This window comes from Hakea prostrata, chromosome 4 (genome assembly GCF_041222555.1).
Source record: "Hakea prostrata isolate BN-2017 chromosome 4, UWA_Hpros_2, whole genome shotgun sequence".
Taxonomy (NCBI): Eukaryota; Viridiplantae; Streptophyta; class Magnoliopsida; order Proteales; family Proteaceae; genus Hakea; species Hakea prostrata.
In genome coordinates this window covers 36,034,666-36,052,206 of record NC_142603.1, presented here as the reverse complement: position 1 = coordinate 36,052,206, position 17,541 = coordinate 36,034,666, and the positions used below count along the sequence as shown (strand labels likewise).

The 17,541-nt window shown below is 38.1% G+C and overlaps 1 pseudogene; it reads left to right on the top strand.

Annotated features, from left to right (window-relative positions):
• The first annotated feature begins 1,142 nt into the window (after nucleotides 1–1,142).
• On the top strand, nucleotides 1,143–5,715 carry LOC149018756 (potassium channel AKT1-like; annotated as a pseudogene).
• Nucleotides 5,716–17,541: the final 11,826 nt, after the last annotated feature.

Genomic DNA, 17,541 nt, shown 5'->3' with positions numbered 1-17,541 from the left:
TTATCCGAACCACAACACTGTCAAAGGCCCAGTCCTTCCTCTTTTGTTTCATTGAGACCTTGAAGGCACTCCATAAGGAAGGAAGCTTGTGTATCAAGGCACTGGTCACAAAGGCATCTGGCAGAATGATATTCTCTTTTGCCAGATTCCCCACCAACACTTGATACTTGTTTACTTGGTCGGAGATGCTAATCCCATCGACTGTCGTAAACTCCAGAAAGGTTTCAACCATAAACCTTAAGTTACTGGCATCCTCAAGAGTATACTTCTTGACTAATGCCTCCCAGATTTCATAAGCAAATTCAAAAGAGCTATACATATTGGATAACTCATTTGACAACGCATTTAGAATGCGATTCTTACATTTGAAATCTGCAGTGAACCATTCGATCCTTTTCTGATCGAATGAAGGATCACCTGACTTATCAGGTTGGGGTTCACTCAGCACAAATGCTATCCCAGCTTCCATAAGTGCAAAATACAGCATTTGCTTCCAACGTTTAAAGTTCTCACCTTTGAACTGCTCGATTTTGTCAAAATCTGACTTTCCGGTTGGTGGTTGTGAAGCTTGCAGAGATGGAAGAGGAGTGCTGTTCTCAGTGACTTTCTCATGTGCACTTACGTTTGCAGAGTCCTTCATGTTGGTCTCTTTTCCAACGGTTGTGTTGACTACTTCAGTGTTGTCAGTAGCCATAGTAGAAAATACTAAATACCTTAAACTTGTTGTAAACGATTGAGGGATCTGCACGGACACCAGAACTGTTGTTGTAATCACAATACTCCTTTAGAGCTGAAACGTACATGAAGTACTTTCTTTAAGGTATTTAGACACCCCGAATTGTGCAATACGGGTTCTAAAAGTGTCTTCACCCCAAGATCAGTCAGCCCAAACCTTTAAGGTTGCACCCCAGAAAGGTTTACTCAAGGTATAATTAGGTTATGTTCACTGCTGCTTAACAGTTTAAATCGGAGAAAAACAGTGGACTTGAACCTATCAATCAAGAACTCAAGAAGTCAGATTTACTTGGCTTACTTTCAGAAGTCAGAGTTAAGTATGGTGGTCATTCTAATGAATGTTAATGTCTCAGGCCTCAGAGTTTGACTACCTAACGTTCCGAAGATATGTTTCATAACTTGAGTGCATGGGAATCACCACAAATTTGAAAGGCATAAGGTGCGGGAAAAAATCTGATATACTGCAGACTGAAGGAGGGATGGTAACTGGGAACCTGGCTGACGGTTGGAGATTTTAATTCCACTCTCTATTGGAAAGAAAAGGTGGGTGGCAAGCTAGCATGATAGTCAATTTTGCTTCAGTTAATACGCCACACTAAGCTGCATATGCTTCATATTATCATAGCACACCAAATTTAATATTGGTCGTTGACGAAAAGCATGTGCTCCTTTAGTATTTCAAGTGAAGACAAACCGTTGAGCCGTTCGGTTCAATGATTCGAACCCAACTCTTGTTTCACCTGACCGGACCGAACCCATGCACAGACAAAAGGACGACGATCTCTCTTCAATCTTTGGCTTTGACTCCTAAGAACGAACGAAAGAGCGTACGCAGAGAGGTGGGTTCTCATCTTCAACCCTTTCATCGTCTTCAACCATTTCATCCGTCTTATTTGCAAGAATGAACGTAGAGAGAGTGGGAATCAGAGAAGGGGAAGGTGATAGTGACAGTGGAGACTCATTTCAGTTCAACCTTGATGCTATCTCTCATAACCAGTTCAACCTTGATAGGTATAACATTGGAAGGTCTTCATCTCATCAAATTTTTTGGGTTTTGATCTCCCAATGTGTTGTTCTAATGATTTGGTTGCATATTTTCCCTTTCCAACCTTATTTTGAATAAACCCAGTGGAACTATGGAAGAAGGAACCACACACTGGCAAAACCTGTGATCAGAGAAGAAATTAAAATATCTCCTACCATTTTCCTCCCTATTTCTTTGTCGTTTTTCTTTACTTCCTCATGTTTGTGTGGCAAACTACAAATTGGAGAGATTGGTAATGGGGAATGGAGTGTTAGTAGTGGCCATTGAAAATATAATGTTTTGGGAAGAAAAATTTTTTCAAAATCTTAGCTCTAATACCATGAAAGAATGCAAAGAAAAACTCTAATTTTGATAAGTAGGTTGCTTACCTTGATGGGTAAATCTTATGTATTTATAAATTAACATGGCTGTTGTACAAGATTCGTTTACAATATTCAAATTTGAATTCAATCAATTAAAAACTTGAATTCAAAACTTGAATCCAAAAATTGAATTCATAAATCAAATTCAAACTATAACAGATCCGTTATGGTCTTTCAGTTCTCCTCTCTAATAGGTTAGTCAGCTAGATCTCTTGAATAAATGTGTATTTTGTTTCTAGCTCTGTGCAAATTTGAACTCTACCCATGGTTAGTATTGTCTATGTTGATGATTTTTCAAAACTGTGATAGTTCGATTGGATTGTCTTGAAAGATGAGACGAACTCTGTTGTCATTGAGCCTCCAGCTGAACTAAATTGAGGTTTTTTAACCTTTATGATATCTTCTTTTGTGAAACACCTTTAGTTAGTATATATATATATATATATATATATATATATATATATATAGCCCTATGTTAATCATGTTTTAATCTCTCGATCTCTTCTCCCAATCGTTCTCAATCTCCTCTCACGAATGGAAGACAAATCAAGGTATTTTATAGTGATCGAGTTTCTATACTGTTATTCATTTTATAGATGTGGTCAAATTTTCCCGCCTTTATCGGTTGGAGACCTAATTGATTTCTTTATGTTACCCAATTGGCTACAGTAGCTATGTCCTAACTATTTCTTCACTCTGGGTTGCAGGTTTGGTTCAAGAATGGCAGTGTGTTGAATCTCGTTGAGCAATATATTCTCAGAACATTCATAGTCCTTAAATTCGTATTTGTGACTGATAAATATTCTTGATTTTCCTTCATTGTGATGAGCTTGCAAATATTTCCTTCTTCTACATACAAATTGATAAAGGTCATCAAATTCATTACCTGATTGTTATCTGTTTGTATAATAAAAATTGTATACCGAAGGATCTGTTGATGCCAATCTGGATGTAATAATATAATTATTTTAGTATATTTAACTAAATCTGCTCCTTCCTTGAACAAACATTAGAAGATAAAATCTTTCTAAAGCCAAAGAAAGGCAGGGAGAGAGAGAGAGAGAGAGAGAGAGAGAAGGGCTACAAGCTGACTCAGGGTCCTAAAGGCATTGAAGTACAGAAGAGAATTTCAGCACATTCTTTAAAACTTGTATTCCACGCTCAGAGGATCATTTGATTTTGTCAATGGTTTCTTTCTCATGGACCAGGATTAAGAGGAGTCCGAGATAACATTCATCTATTACTGCTTACAAGGGGCAAAGAAGGAAAATAACCACCTCAAACACTAACAAGGAAGGGAAAAGTAGCAATAGCTGAATCCGGTTAGTTTGAGTTGTCACTAGGATCTGATTGTTTGAACACATTGGCCTCAAACAGTGCTGTGAGATTTATCAGCTAGAGGCTCAATGATAAAATCCAGCTGAACTTTACATTATATTTTCTTTTGAGATTTAAAATATTTTACTTACTAATAACCTGTAATTTAAGAAAGAAGTAGATTTTGAGACAAAATATCTCCCAAATCTTTTCTACCATTATCAAAAAAGATTCCACCCCTATTTTACCTAGAAAAAAAGTTAAGGAAATCAAAATCGATACTTCCATCGAAATCAAAACCAAAAAACTATATTAAGAATCAGTTATGATTTATTTAGAAACGAAAGAAGGAGGATCATATAACTATAAAACCCTGGGGGTAAATATGGATGTCACCAAAATGGGAAACGAGTACAGTGTGGAGTCTATAATAGCCTAGATTTTTATTTTCTTTAACTCATATTTATTTCCTTAAATTTTCTCTCAGAAACAGGAAGGGAGATACAGAACCAGAAAGTTATATTAGAACTTTTAAAAGGAATACATTCCTTATTGAGAATTTTGGTTACTGGTGCCGATAATATACATTCTTATTTGTTAGATTTATTATATAAATACATTCTTATTTGTGAATTTAACCTTGATGGAACCAATGCTTGCAAGTTCTGGGAGACCTTTCTGGTTGTACTTGTTATATACACAGCTTGGATATCTCCATTGGAATTTGGGTTCGTGCAAGAACCAAGGGGAACTCTTGCAATCACTGATAACATAGTTAATGGGTTCTTTGCCGTGGATATTGTGCTGACCTTCTTCATTGCCTTCCTTGATAATACTACTTACCTCCTAATTGACAACCCAAAGCAGATTGCTTGGAAGCATGTACGTACCTGGTTTGCGCTTGATGTCATATCAACAATCCCCTCAGAAGTTGCACGAAGGTTATTGCCTTTTGAAATTGGGTCATATGGCTTCTTCAATATGCTTCGTTTATGGCGTCTCCAAAGAGTTAGTTCTCTTTTCTCCAGGTATGGTGCATCTTCAGGACCTGATTTGTGACTAGATTAGGAAGCTTTGTGTCCAGATCATATTTTTTCACTTCATGCTTTATATTAACAGATTGGAGAAAGATAGGCATTTCAATTACTTATGGGCCGGTTTGATGTGCGAAACTTATTTGTGTTAGTTTCCTGGGAAAAAAATAATCTCTTTTTTGTTGTACTAGAAGGGGAAGAACTTATTAATAAGCTAACTGGTTCTGGATGTTCTTGCAGGTAACTGTGCTGGTTGCTTTTATTATCTTCTTGCTGCATCTTACCATGATCCATCAAAATACATGTATTGGAGCATCTTATAGTAATTTTCTTCAGACAAGCCTTTGGATAAGGTATGTCACATCAATGTACTGGTCAGAACTGTTGGCTATGGACTATGGTGATTTGCATGCTCAGAATACAAGGGAGATGATCTTTGATATATTTTACGTGCTTTTCAACCTTGGATTGACAGCATAACTTATTGGTAATTATAATATGACCAACTTGGTTCTGCATGGAACCAGTAGAACTAGAAAATTTGTAAGTGATTCTTTCTTGACCAATTTCTGATTTCTCCAATGAAGCTAGAGATAGGAAGGTTGCAACATAATTGCACTTTCATGTATATGTTTTCTGTGTCTTACTAGATCATGTGTCAGATGTTTTTGAATATTATTTACGAAGTTTCTTAAACTATAGTTTCAAGGAATATTTAACCATGGATCATGATTGTTTGGTTTTATGTCATCAGTGCTTATTTTCATTTTTGGTCCTGTGGGACTGGTTCCACTTTGATTGTTTATTTATTTCTCCATGGATTTACAGAGGGATACTATTCAAGTGACATCAAATTTTGCTCAACGTCACCAACTCCGAACATGATTGCAAGAGTAGATGCTTGCACACTTATGTTTGAAGTTCAGAACTAACTCTGAAGGACTGCAGCAAGAGACTCTTGTCCTGCCAAAAACCATTAGATCAAGTATATCACATTTTCTTTTCTATAATCTGGTTGACAAGGTGTACTTGTTTCGTGGTGTATCGAATGACTTGCTTTTCCAGCTGGTAAATCCATAAGAACAATCACTATACTTCCAATTTTGTGACTAATGTGTTTCTTCTCACCTTGTTTTCCTTTATTGGTCAAAATTACTAGGTCTCTGAGACGAAAACCGAGTATTTCCCCCCCCCAAAGGAAGACGTGATTTTGCACGTATAATAATCCTCTTTATCTCTTTTTGTTTTTGAAGTTTTTGAATACTCTTTCTTGTACTTATTTCCCATGTACTTACTCTCCCTCTCAAAAGTCCACTGATTATTCCATCACCCCAAACTTGATTGTTTATTTCAATTGTCTTCTTTCTCAATATAAAAAATTTATTTCTCTTTTTTGACTCGATATCTTTTCTCTCTCATATGGCCACGTGCATTTGCATGTATCATTACTTTACTAGTGTGTGTGTGTATATATATATATATCACGAGTAAACTAAAAATAAAATTCATAGAAATATAAGATGATTCAAGCTCATACAAAATGATAAAATAGTCAATAAGTTGATAATGTTGCTTTAAACATAAATAAATTCATACTCTATAATTCTATATTGAGCTCTGAAAGTCTCCCATTGTTTTGGTGATGGAAACTGAAAACTTTTCTCATTGACATCTTTATTCAACAAAAAAAATTCATATTCAAAACTTTGTTAACAAGTAAGTCAACGATAATTTAGTAATGATATTTTTTCGTAGTTAAAGAAAATGAATAATTTAGTTACAAACATAGCTATCTGTCCTTAATAAGTTTTTTTTTCTTTTTTTTTCTTTTTTCTGAAATATCACATTGGAGGCAAAAGAAAGATGTCCATATTCATAATGAGAAGTTGGGGTGTAGATTTGTTAGATATTAATTCTCTATATAGTAGATTTTATTATTTATAATATATTATCTTGCCTTAGTAAAAAAAAAATCAATGATTTTTGGGAACTAAAAATGACTTAGTTCAAAAAATAAAATTGATCTTAAAAATAATATAAAAAGTTAACTCATAGTCTAATATGATCAAAATAACTGAAGGTCAAAGTTAAGACTTATAGTTATATCCAAGGTTCGATATGTCGACCCATGTCGCCGTGTCAGACCTTGGCGATACGGCGACATGGGCGACATATCGCCGAAAGTCGACCAATTTTTGGTTGGGGTTTGATGAAAAATCGAACCCCTGTTTCGATGGATATTTTAGGTCATTTTGACCTGAAATTTGATGTGTAACCTAATTTGAGGCCAATAAACACATTGGGAGTGTTATTTTGACCTAAAACATTACCTAAACTAATGTTCTTAATCGACCCATGTCCTACTGTATGCGGACGAAAGCCCCGAAACTAAAAACCTAAAAACTCATAAAAACCAAATCATATAAAGTCTACAATTCATTGTACAAATACTGAAATACATAGAGTCATCCAACCATATAAAATTTGGAACTCTCAGTACCAAGTACTTTGCCTAGGTGGATCGAACTCCTGTGACTCAGACTGTCTCCAAGTGATGCCCCCCCCAACAAATTCACATACTCATCCCATCTCATATGATATTGAAAATTGTTTAAGTAATCATTAACTGCAATTCTATAGCGGTCATCTTCCGCCGCCATGAGAACTCCAATTTGAGGGAAGTGAGAATAGGGCCAAGGAACGTTCCGCATGCCATCAGATGCCCTTGTTGGTACGAATGACTCTGATTGTGAAGGAGGGAGAGGGACACCATAACTCCCATAATACAAAGAACTAGAGGGGACACCATAGCTCCCATGATACGAAGAACTAGAGGAGTTATTAATTCCCATATCATACTGTCCATGTGAAAGAGGGAGAGGGACACCATAATTATCCGTAGGCCAATAACCTGCTGTGGAGCCTAAGGACTTATCCAAGCTCATGGACCCCATTGACGCAATCGCCGCATCCCAAGGATTACCATAATCATAACCACCTCCGTGCTGTTGCTGGCCGTCATGGCCAGCCCCCCTCTGATGGTGGTTCGGCCTCGTATCAGGATATTGACGACCACGCTAATAATCACCACCATGATCATAATCCTGGGTGGCATGATCAAAATGACTCTCCCCAGTGTATCTGGGTGGGGGCTGCTGTGTCTCTGGTAATGGAACATGTAGACACTCTCTAATGCCTCCACCACAACCACCACTACCGCTACCACCACCACCATCATCATCATCATCATCTCGACCAGTCTGACTAGGCGGGAGTGTGTCATCGGGATTGTCGTCCTGCCGCTCCTCCGTGCCTGGTGCCATCATCCAATCCTCATCAGCAGTGGCAGCTTCCTCTGCATGTGCCTGACCCTCTTGAGTGGCCATATACTCATCCACATTAACCCCTGCAGCTTGAGCTAGTTATGGGTCAGGCCTCCCTCCAGGTTGGTCCAATACCGGTTCACCCCTGTCCAACATCCACTGAGTGAGCGGATCTTGCTCATCTTCGGCCACATCAAATATATCATCGAGATTGATGTATTGCCTATCATTTTGAGCCTGCTCCCTGGCCTATTGCAGCTTCAACCTCATATTATAGTGAATAAATACAAGGTCATCTAGACGCTGGCTTCCCAACCGGTTCCTCCTCTTGGAGTGGATCATGCTGAATGAACTCCAATTCCTCTCACATCCAGAGGCAGAGCAAGTCTGAGACAAGATCCTGATTGCCAACCTTCGCAAGTTTGATGCACTGTTGCACCATTCAGCTGCATTATCACAAAAATATTAAGTTAGAAACTCAAAAGTCAAAAGACTCAAAACATTTATGCATCTAAGGATCTAACTATATAAGTATCTAACCTGGATCACTGGTTTCTCTGCCCCGTACAGCAAGAGCTCCACTAAAAGATCCAAATGCATCCCTAAACAATTTGATCTGCAATAATACAATCATTAGTATTGATTAGTTATCTAAATTATTTAAACAATAAATACAACTCACTAATCATTTGAAATTCCCAATGTCTCACCTCATTGTGGCAAAATGATTGGAGCATCTCATTTGGCTCCAACTTCGTTATCACCTGTAGCAGGGCATCCAATAGGTTTGTGTCCAAACCTAAATGTTGACTATATTGATACTTAGGGTTTAGAAAATATGCTGCATAATTAAAAAAGCTTAAAATTAGTATCAACTACCAATACCTACAATGCTACAAGCCCACAAGTTTACAACTACAAATCAACAACCTAGAATATTTACTTACCGGCCCTATGCAGAGGAAGAATCGATGAGCTGTCCTTCGTGCATCGACAATATCTAAGAAAGCCCGATATCCTCTAAGGTTTGCTGCCTTTATAGCATCCTTCATACGCTCAAGGGATGCATACAAGTGGGGCATAGTGGGTCCCCTTAAGGAAGAGTCCACCATACGCAAGACCTTTACTATAGGATCTATGGCCTGCAACACCACAGTAACACATCTCTAGAAATCATCAGATGATATTGTGTACTGTGCGGCGCGGCCATTGGTCGTGCTGAATTATCACAAACTCATTAAGTCAATAGACAATAGATATCATACAAGATAATCATAAACTCATAATATAAATATAATAATTTATAAGATGAAATAATAGATAGTTATCTTACTTGGATCCAGCCCAATCAAACCACTCCTGCGATGCAAACATGGATCTGAGGCTCGACTTCTTATCTTGCATGCTGCTCAAGGCGACGAAATTCATCGCAAATCGTGTCGGACCAGGTCGCACCAACTCACCTCCACATGATCTCCTCATCATTGCCAAAGCAACGTTATGATTGTAGATGAAGTTGGTTACCTGTCTTGCACTCTCAACAGTGTTGTGGACAATGCTGATTTTTCCAATGTCCTTCAGCATTAGGTCAATTGAATGTGCAGCACAAGGTGTCCACAAAAGGTTATAATTAGGTGAAGCCATCAACACTTCACCGGCCTTCTTATAGTTGGAGCCATTGTCAGTGACAATTTGCACCACATTTTTCCTACCAACCTCCTCGATCACATCCTGCAGGAGACCCATGATATATCTGTGGTCTTTCATATGACTAGTAGCATCCACTGATTTCAAGAAGACAGTTCTCCAATCACAGTATACCATGAAGTTGATGATGGACTTTCTCGTCAGGCCGGTCCATCCATCAGACATGATGGTGCATCCATAAGTATCCCAAAAGGGTTTCATACTATCAATATCCTCCTGCAGCTCTTGCTTCTCCTCTTGAAGGAGGGTGGTCATCAACTTTGTAGGGTTGGGACCATCATATCTAGGGCCTGCCTTTGCAATAGTATCAATCATATTCGTATAGTATGGACCCTGTGTTGTGTTTGCTGGGATGTAATTGTAATAAATCCACTTTGACATTGCTTTCTTTACCTTCTTTGCCATACCTTTCCATGCACCAGATATCTTGGGCTGCTTGGCCCATTTTCTCCTGAATGTATCAGGATCCTGCTCCATGATCGGGTCTTGACGGCTTGGACAATCAGATGGTTGCCGTGGCAGTGGCACTGAACGGTCTGAACCTGATGTATGGCCCGTTGACTCTGTGATCTGCCAAACATGCCAAATACACCACCCCTCCCCCCAGAATCAAAAGGTCTAGCCCCTGTAGGAGAGGGACCAGCTCCTGTAGCTCTAGCTCTGGCCATATCCTGCTCCTGATGGTGCAATCGTCTGCTCTCTGCCATGGCCCGCCGCATATCCCTCTCCTCCTGATCTCTGTCCACATCAACAGGATCAACATCCCTATCATCATCTGAATCATCCACATATGATGACGGACCCCACACTGCATCATCTAGTGCTCTGTTTACTTTCCTCCGATCATCTTTCTTCTTCCCCTTCTGCTTTTGTAAATCCCTGAGTAACATGATTACATCTGGATGGGCCTCTGTGCATGTAGTCACATCCTTTGAACTCCCAGTGATGTGACCCTTGAACCTACTGATGCCACCTGAGTATATTCTTTTGTGACAAAAATTACACTCTATTTTATTTTTGTCTCCATTAATAGCCGTACAATATTGCCATGTTGGGTCAGTCCTCCCTCCTACTGCTGATCTCTCAGGCTGTCCCTGTCCCTGTCCTTGTCCCCGTCCCTGTCCCCGTCCACCCTGGGAAGACCTAGTTCCCCTCTGACTCCTACCAGCAGACATGATGACTGTTGCATTCAAATAACATTAACAAATAACAATTAACAACATCATTATAATTGTTTATACACTAATAAACAATCATATAATTGTTTATACACTAATAAAATACTTACATAATTATTCCATAATTTTCAAAACATTTCCCCCCATTTTCCCCTAATTTTTTCATTTTTCATAATTATTGATATTTTTATTAATATTTTAATATTTTTTGAAAAATAAAATAATTAATTTTTGGATCAAAAAATATTTCGACTCCGTGAGTCCGTAGCTCGGCTCACGGAGTTCCACATATGTTTTTTCTATCATCATACAACCACTGTATCACTTAAAAAGTAATCATACAAGATAATCAATATATCATTTTTTACCCACAAAAATAAAAATAAAAAAATACTTTGCGGAAAAAAAATTCCGACTCCGTGAAAGCGTAGATCGGCACATGGTAGTCAACATATATTAATTTCAAAATCATCCAACATCATATAGCATGCATTTTGTGAAAAATTACTAAGAGAATAATGGTTACCTATTTGACGAAAAAACTCCCAGATCTGTGCGAAACGGCTACTGATTGACAGAAACAACGTAATATCCGGCAACAAGGAAGCAAGATGTACTCGTAGATGTCGAAGATCGGACGAAAATATGGTGAAAAGTGCGAAAAATGAGAGAGAAGCTCTAGAGAAGTGAGAGAAGAGAGAGAAAATGCAAAAAAAATCGAATGGGAAATTCGGGCGAAATTCGCTCGAATTCCCCATTTTATTGCTAGAAGTCGGCGATATATTGCCGAGAAGTCGACGACATATCGTCGACTTCTGGCAATATCGGTGTCGCTGGGGGGTGTCGTGTCGCCCCCCAGCGACATAGCGAAATTTCGCCTTGTGTCGGCGATATATTGCTGACACAAGGAACCATGGTTATATCAATGTTAATATGAAGATTTGGGTAAAAATCTAGTACATGATTAGGGTCAGATTAACATTAAGACTAGAGCCAAAATTAGGGTCAGGATGGGGCCAAAATCACATGAATGCTTACTACACTGGTAATGAGGATATAATTTATTTTTATTAATTTTTTACAAAACATGATCATGTTTTTAAAATTTGACACGTGTCAAGTATTCACCCATGTGGATTAGAATTAATTCCTCTCCATATGGGTTGAGGGTCTAGACTCAAATCAAGGCTAAAATCAAGGCCAAAATCATGGGCCTAGATCAGGGCCAGGATTAGGGCCAAGATCAGGATCAGAATCAGGGCCAAAATCAAGGCCAAAATTAGGTCCAAAATCAGGTTCAAAATCAGAGCCAAGATCAGGGCTAGAATCAGAGCCAAGATCAGGGACAAGTCGGGATGGGCTGGGTGGGCCAGAGAGTAATCCCAAGCCCGCCCTTGGCCCTAGTTCAAGGCCAGAATATTTTGGCCCTAACCCGCCTTTAGGTCCAAAATTTTTAGCCCAAGCCCTATTCGGGCTCAGGGCGGGCTTAAGGCGGGTCAGGGCCACCAGGGCCAAACTTGCACCCCTACCATCCATGTTTTAAAGGCGCACAATTATTGAGATTCTTCTACGTTCAAGGAGAACTGATGGTTAATTTGCACTCTTAAGTTGATCTGGCTCTTTCATAACTAAAGAGGTTGTTTTTCTTTACCTTTTTTCTCAGTCTTTATCCTTTATTTGTGACTCCAAAGGTGCTACTATATATAGTACAAATTACTTGAGTGTTCGGTCTTAATTCTGCCTTTCAACTAAGGGTGTAAATGGATAACCGAAATTCGCTTCCGAATTCGCATCCGCATTCGTTTAGGGGTATCCGAATCAGTCGAATTACTAATAGGATGCGGATATGGTATACCCATTTCTTACCGATTATTATTTGTCGGATAAAATTATCCGATTAAGTTACTTATTTAGATTTATTTTTATTATTATTATAAAATTTTTACTAGTGATACGTGACTATTTTTCTAGTTTTCTAATAAAATAACTACCAAAGTTGCTAAATTCTTAAATTTCAAACCTAGCCCTCACAAATAAAATGGTAAAGATGTAAGCAGGTAGTCAAAAAATTGTATTTGATCTTATTCATGCCCATTTAGAAGAATCTACTTAAGAAAATAACAATCCGATTATCATCCGAATCCGACTGAATTTGTCCAAAAATCGATAGGATATTATCTGAATTCGGTCCATTTACATCCCTACTTTCAACCTATATTCTCTCAGCCCTGTGTGGCTGGTTTCATTCCTTACCCACCACTGCCTCATTAGTTTCCCTTTCTTCCTCTTCCTCCCTCTTTCATCATGTATCTCTTTCCAGCTGGCCATGGAAGATAACTTTAAACCTCTATTATTATTATTATTTTCCAGCTGGCCAGGAGACTTTTATATATAGGAGATTACATATATAGTCAATGAGGTTGAACCCATAATATCTTTAATAAAAGGTATGACTCTTTACCACTCTACTAAATCCCCTTGAAAAATAAAGTAGAAGAAGACCCCATAATCATTGACGGTCATACAGTAGAGAGACTTGTCTCTCCTCCTGGTCTCCGGCACAAGTAGGTCTTGTTCAAGATGGCAAAAGATACCTAAGACTGGTCATTACACTTTTTAGAGCTTGTAATCAAAGATTTGGTGTTTCATGTCCCCTCTTGAGCATCATAAATTCTTGTTTTCCTTTGTGTTGAATAATTGTTGAGGAATCCAAAAAAAATTTGACCCTTTTTCTTCAAAAAGTTTTTAAGAGGGAAGAAAACGCACTGCAGGTACTTTCTTTAAGGTATTTAGACACCCCGATTCGTGCAATACGGGTTCTACAGTGTCTTCACCCCAAGATCAGTCAGCCCAACCTTTAAGGTTGCACCCCGGAAATGTTACTTCAGGTGTATCAGGTAATGCTCACTGCTTGACAGAACAACAACAGGGAGAGAGAGACAGAAAAAGGAGGAAATTCAATGCCTAGAATGAACTCGAAAATGGCTTTATATAGAGCTCCAAAGGCTGTGGGTGAAAGGGTAAGGTCACCTCTCTTTGTTGAGGGTACCTTTCAGCTTAGCTCCCTTCAAGAAAGTACCTGTCCAGCTGACCTCCCTCCTGGAGAGTGCCTCTCTAATGGCATCTCCACGTAATCACCCAGCAGCGGGCTTTCCAAAATAGGGCCCATGACAAAATGGGCCTTCTGGATCAAAGTCCCAAGTCATATAGATATATTAATATTAATACATATATCTATCTATATAATCATGGCAGGGTCACAACAGGATTCAGGCAAATTAATAATACATGGGCCCTTACTATAGATAAACCATATAATAAGATCCTCTCAACTCGATGTGGGACTAAATAAAACCATGGATAAAAGACACAATTAAAACAAATATTTATATAAAGTTTTAAATATATTTACAACAATCCCCTACAATGGTTAAAACTTCAAATACAAAGGCTGAAGACTCAAGCAGAAGTGAACACATTAGACACAATAGGACACTTCGTTGTAGATCTCTTTCGGACTTGAATCTACACTAGATCTGATAAAGCACGCTACAGAGTACCGGTGAAGTCTGACTTTTTGAACCTATCCTCTTCAGTGTAGCTGGCTACTCCACCATTCATATCCAATTGGTCGACCTTCCTACAACCCCTTTATAAAGAGAAATAGACATTTTATCGGCCTTGTCTTGAATCTTGGTCTCACAGATATTTAAGGAAGTTTGCCTGTGTAACATTTCCAACTGAAGGCTGCCTCACCCTCTATATCTGTTTAGGTCAGCATTAGGTGTGCACCACATTTGACACACCCCCACATTTAGTGAGCTACGCTTGATTAAGAGTCAGTCACTCATCCTATCAACGATATGGTGGTACTACTTTACTATATTTATTCAGAATGGTGTATAGTAGTACAAACAGGTCATCTAGTGACTTTGTTGCTTACCCTTTGAACCTAATTCAGGATTTAACCTCTTCACATAGGTTGGGTGTCCGTCACATGACCTATGTCACAGGTCTTGATCCCATTCCCATAAGTGCTTCATTAAAAGCTCTTGTAGGCATAGCTTTAGTGAACATATCAGCTAAATTCTCCTCTGATTTCACGTAATCAATTGCAATTGTTCCTTCATCAATATATTGCCTTACAAGATTATGTCGAAGACGTATGTGTCTTCTTTTGCCATTATATACCCGATTCTTGGCTCTTCCTATAGTTGCTTTACTGTCACAGTGCAGCGATATAGGTGGCATTGGTTTGGGCCATAGAGGTATATCTGCAATCATGTTTCTAAGCCATTCAGCTTCACTTCCAGCCTTTTCCAAAGCTACGAATTCTGCTTCCATTGTAGAAGATGTTCCACATGATTGCTTAACTGACTTCCATGAGATTGCTCCTCCACCTAGCATAAACACATATCCACTTGTAGCTAGTGTTTCTCTTGAATCTGAGATCCAATTAGCATCACAGTGTCCATCCAAGACAGAGGGATTTCCACTATAGTGAAGTCCATAATGCATAGTACCCTTAAGATACTGAAGTAATCGTTCAATTCCAAGCCAGTGCTCTTTACTAGGATTATGAGTATGCTGGCTCAATTTTCCAACTGTTAGAGCAATATCTGGCCTAGTACAGTTCATTAGATAAGTTACAGATCCAATAATCTATGAGTATCTCTTCTGATTTACTGGTTCTCCAATATTTTTTTGAAAATTACTTTCCATAGTTAAAGGAGTTTTGAACGAACCAGAATCATAAAAACCAAACTTCTTAAGCATATTTTCCACATAATGAGCTTGAGAGAGTATAATTTCTCTTTCTTTTCTGATGATTCTAATTCCCAGAATTACATCAACGGTGCCCAAATCTTTGGTGTCAAATAAAGACAATAGCAGTTTCTTAGTTTGATTAACTATTTCTAGGCTTGTTCCCATGATCAACATGTCATCTACATAAAGTAGAATAAAAACACCCTTCCCTTGATGAAACTTACTATATAAGCACTTTTAAGAATCATTGACACTAAAACCCTTTGAAATGAGAGCAGTATCAAATTTCTCATGCCACTGCTTGGGTGCTTGCTTCAACCCATACAATGACTTGACTAATTTACAAACCTTATTAGGTTGACCAAGAGATACATAACCTTTTGGTTGTCTTATGTAGATCTCTTCCTCCAATTCCCCATTTAGAAATGTTGTTTTTACATCCATTTGGTGTATCACCAAATTGTAGATAGATGCAATCGCCATGAGAACTCTCACAGTGGTTATTCTTGCTACAGGTGCAAAGGTGTCAAAGTAATCTATGTCTTTCTTTTGCCTAAAACCTTTGACTACAAGTCTGGCTTTAAACTTATCTAAGGAACCATCAGGTTTCAATTTCTTTCGAAATATCCACTTGGTTTCTAACACCTTTGAACCTTGAGGAAGATTTACCAATTCCCAAGTGTGGTTAGCTATAATGGAATCTAGTTCACTCTTTATAGCTTCCTTCCAAAAGACAGCATCCGGAGAAGTAACTGCTTCACTATATGTGAGAGGGTCATTGTCTATAAGATAGACTATCCACTCATCAGATGAAAATTTAGCTTTCCTTTGTCTTTTGCTTTTCCGTATAGGATTCTCATTTCCACTTGGAGTCAATATTATCTCATTTCCACTGTCTTGTGTCAATTCATGAGATAAATCAGTGGTTGTAGCCAAATCATTTCCATGATTCATACTACTACTTCCAGACTCACTATCAAGTCTATTAAATTTAAAAGGAAATATTCTTTCAAAGAATTCAGCATCCCTTGTCTCAATTATTGAATTTTCCTCACAAATTTCTTCAATGGTTCTTATAACCATGCAACGGTATGTAGAACTATGTACTGCATATCCTAAAAACACACAGTCAATGGTTTTAGGACCAACTTTTCGCTTCTTAGGTTCTGGAATGGCCACTTTGACCAAACAACCCCATGTTCTCAAGTGTTTCACACTTGGTTTCCTTAAATACCATTTTTCATATGGTATCATTCCAGTTTTCCTGTGGGGAATTCTGTTTAAAACATAACACGAAGTTAATATTGCATCCCCCCACAAGTCAAGTGGTAAGTCAAAACTGATTAACATTGCATTCATCATCTCTTTTAATGAACGATTTTTCCTTTCTGCTATCCCATTAGATTTTAGTTGATATGGGGCAGTGGTTCGGTGAATAATGCCATTCTCTTCAAAGAATTTACTAAGGCTGAAATATTCTGACCCTTTGTCAGTCCTTAGCCTTTTTATCTTTCTTCCAAGTTGATTATCTACTTCTGCTTTATAAGATAGAAAGACATTGCATGCTTCATTCTTAGATTTCAGTAGATATATCATAGTATATCTAGAACAGTCATCTATAAAGGTGATAACATACCTATTACCACCTCTTGATTCTTGTGATTTGAAGTCACATAAATCACTATGCACTAGTTCTAGCAAATTCGTTTTCCTATCCACTGACTTATGAGGTTTCTTTGTAAATTTAGCCTCAACACAAATTTGACATTTAGTCAGTGGTGGTTTAACACTATGTATAATGCCCAACTTACATAATTGAGATATATAAGGTGCACTCGTGACCTAGTCTACCATGCCATAAATCAAAAGAATCAAGAACATAAGCAGAATCAGAAGTATTTATTAATTCAGTAATACTCAATACAAAGAGGCCATCATTTAGATAACCTTTTCCAATAAATACATCATTTTTCAAGAGAACTGCTTTGTCTGCTTCAAAGGACAGTTTGAACCTAGCTTTATTCAGGAGCGGACCAGAGATCAGATTTCGCCTTATATCTGGTACATAGAGGA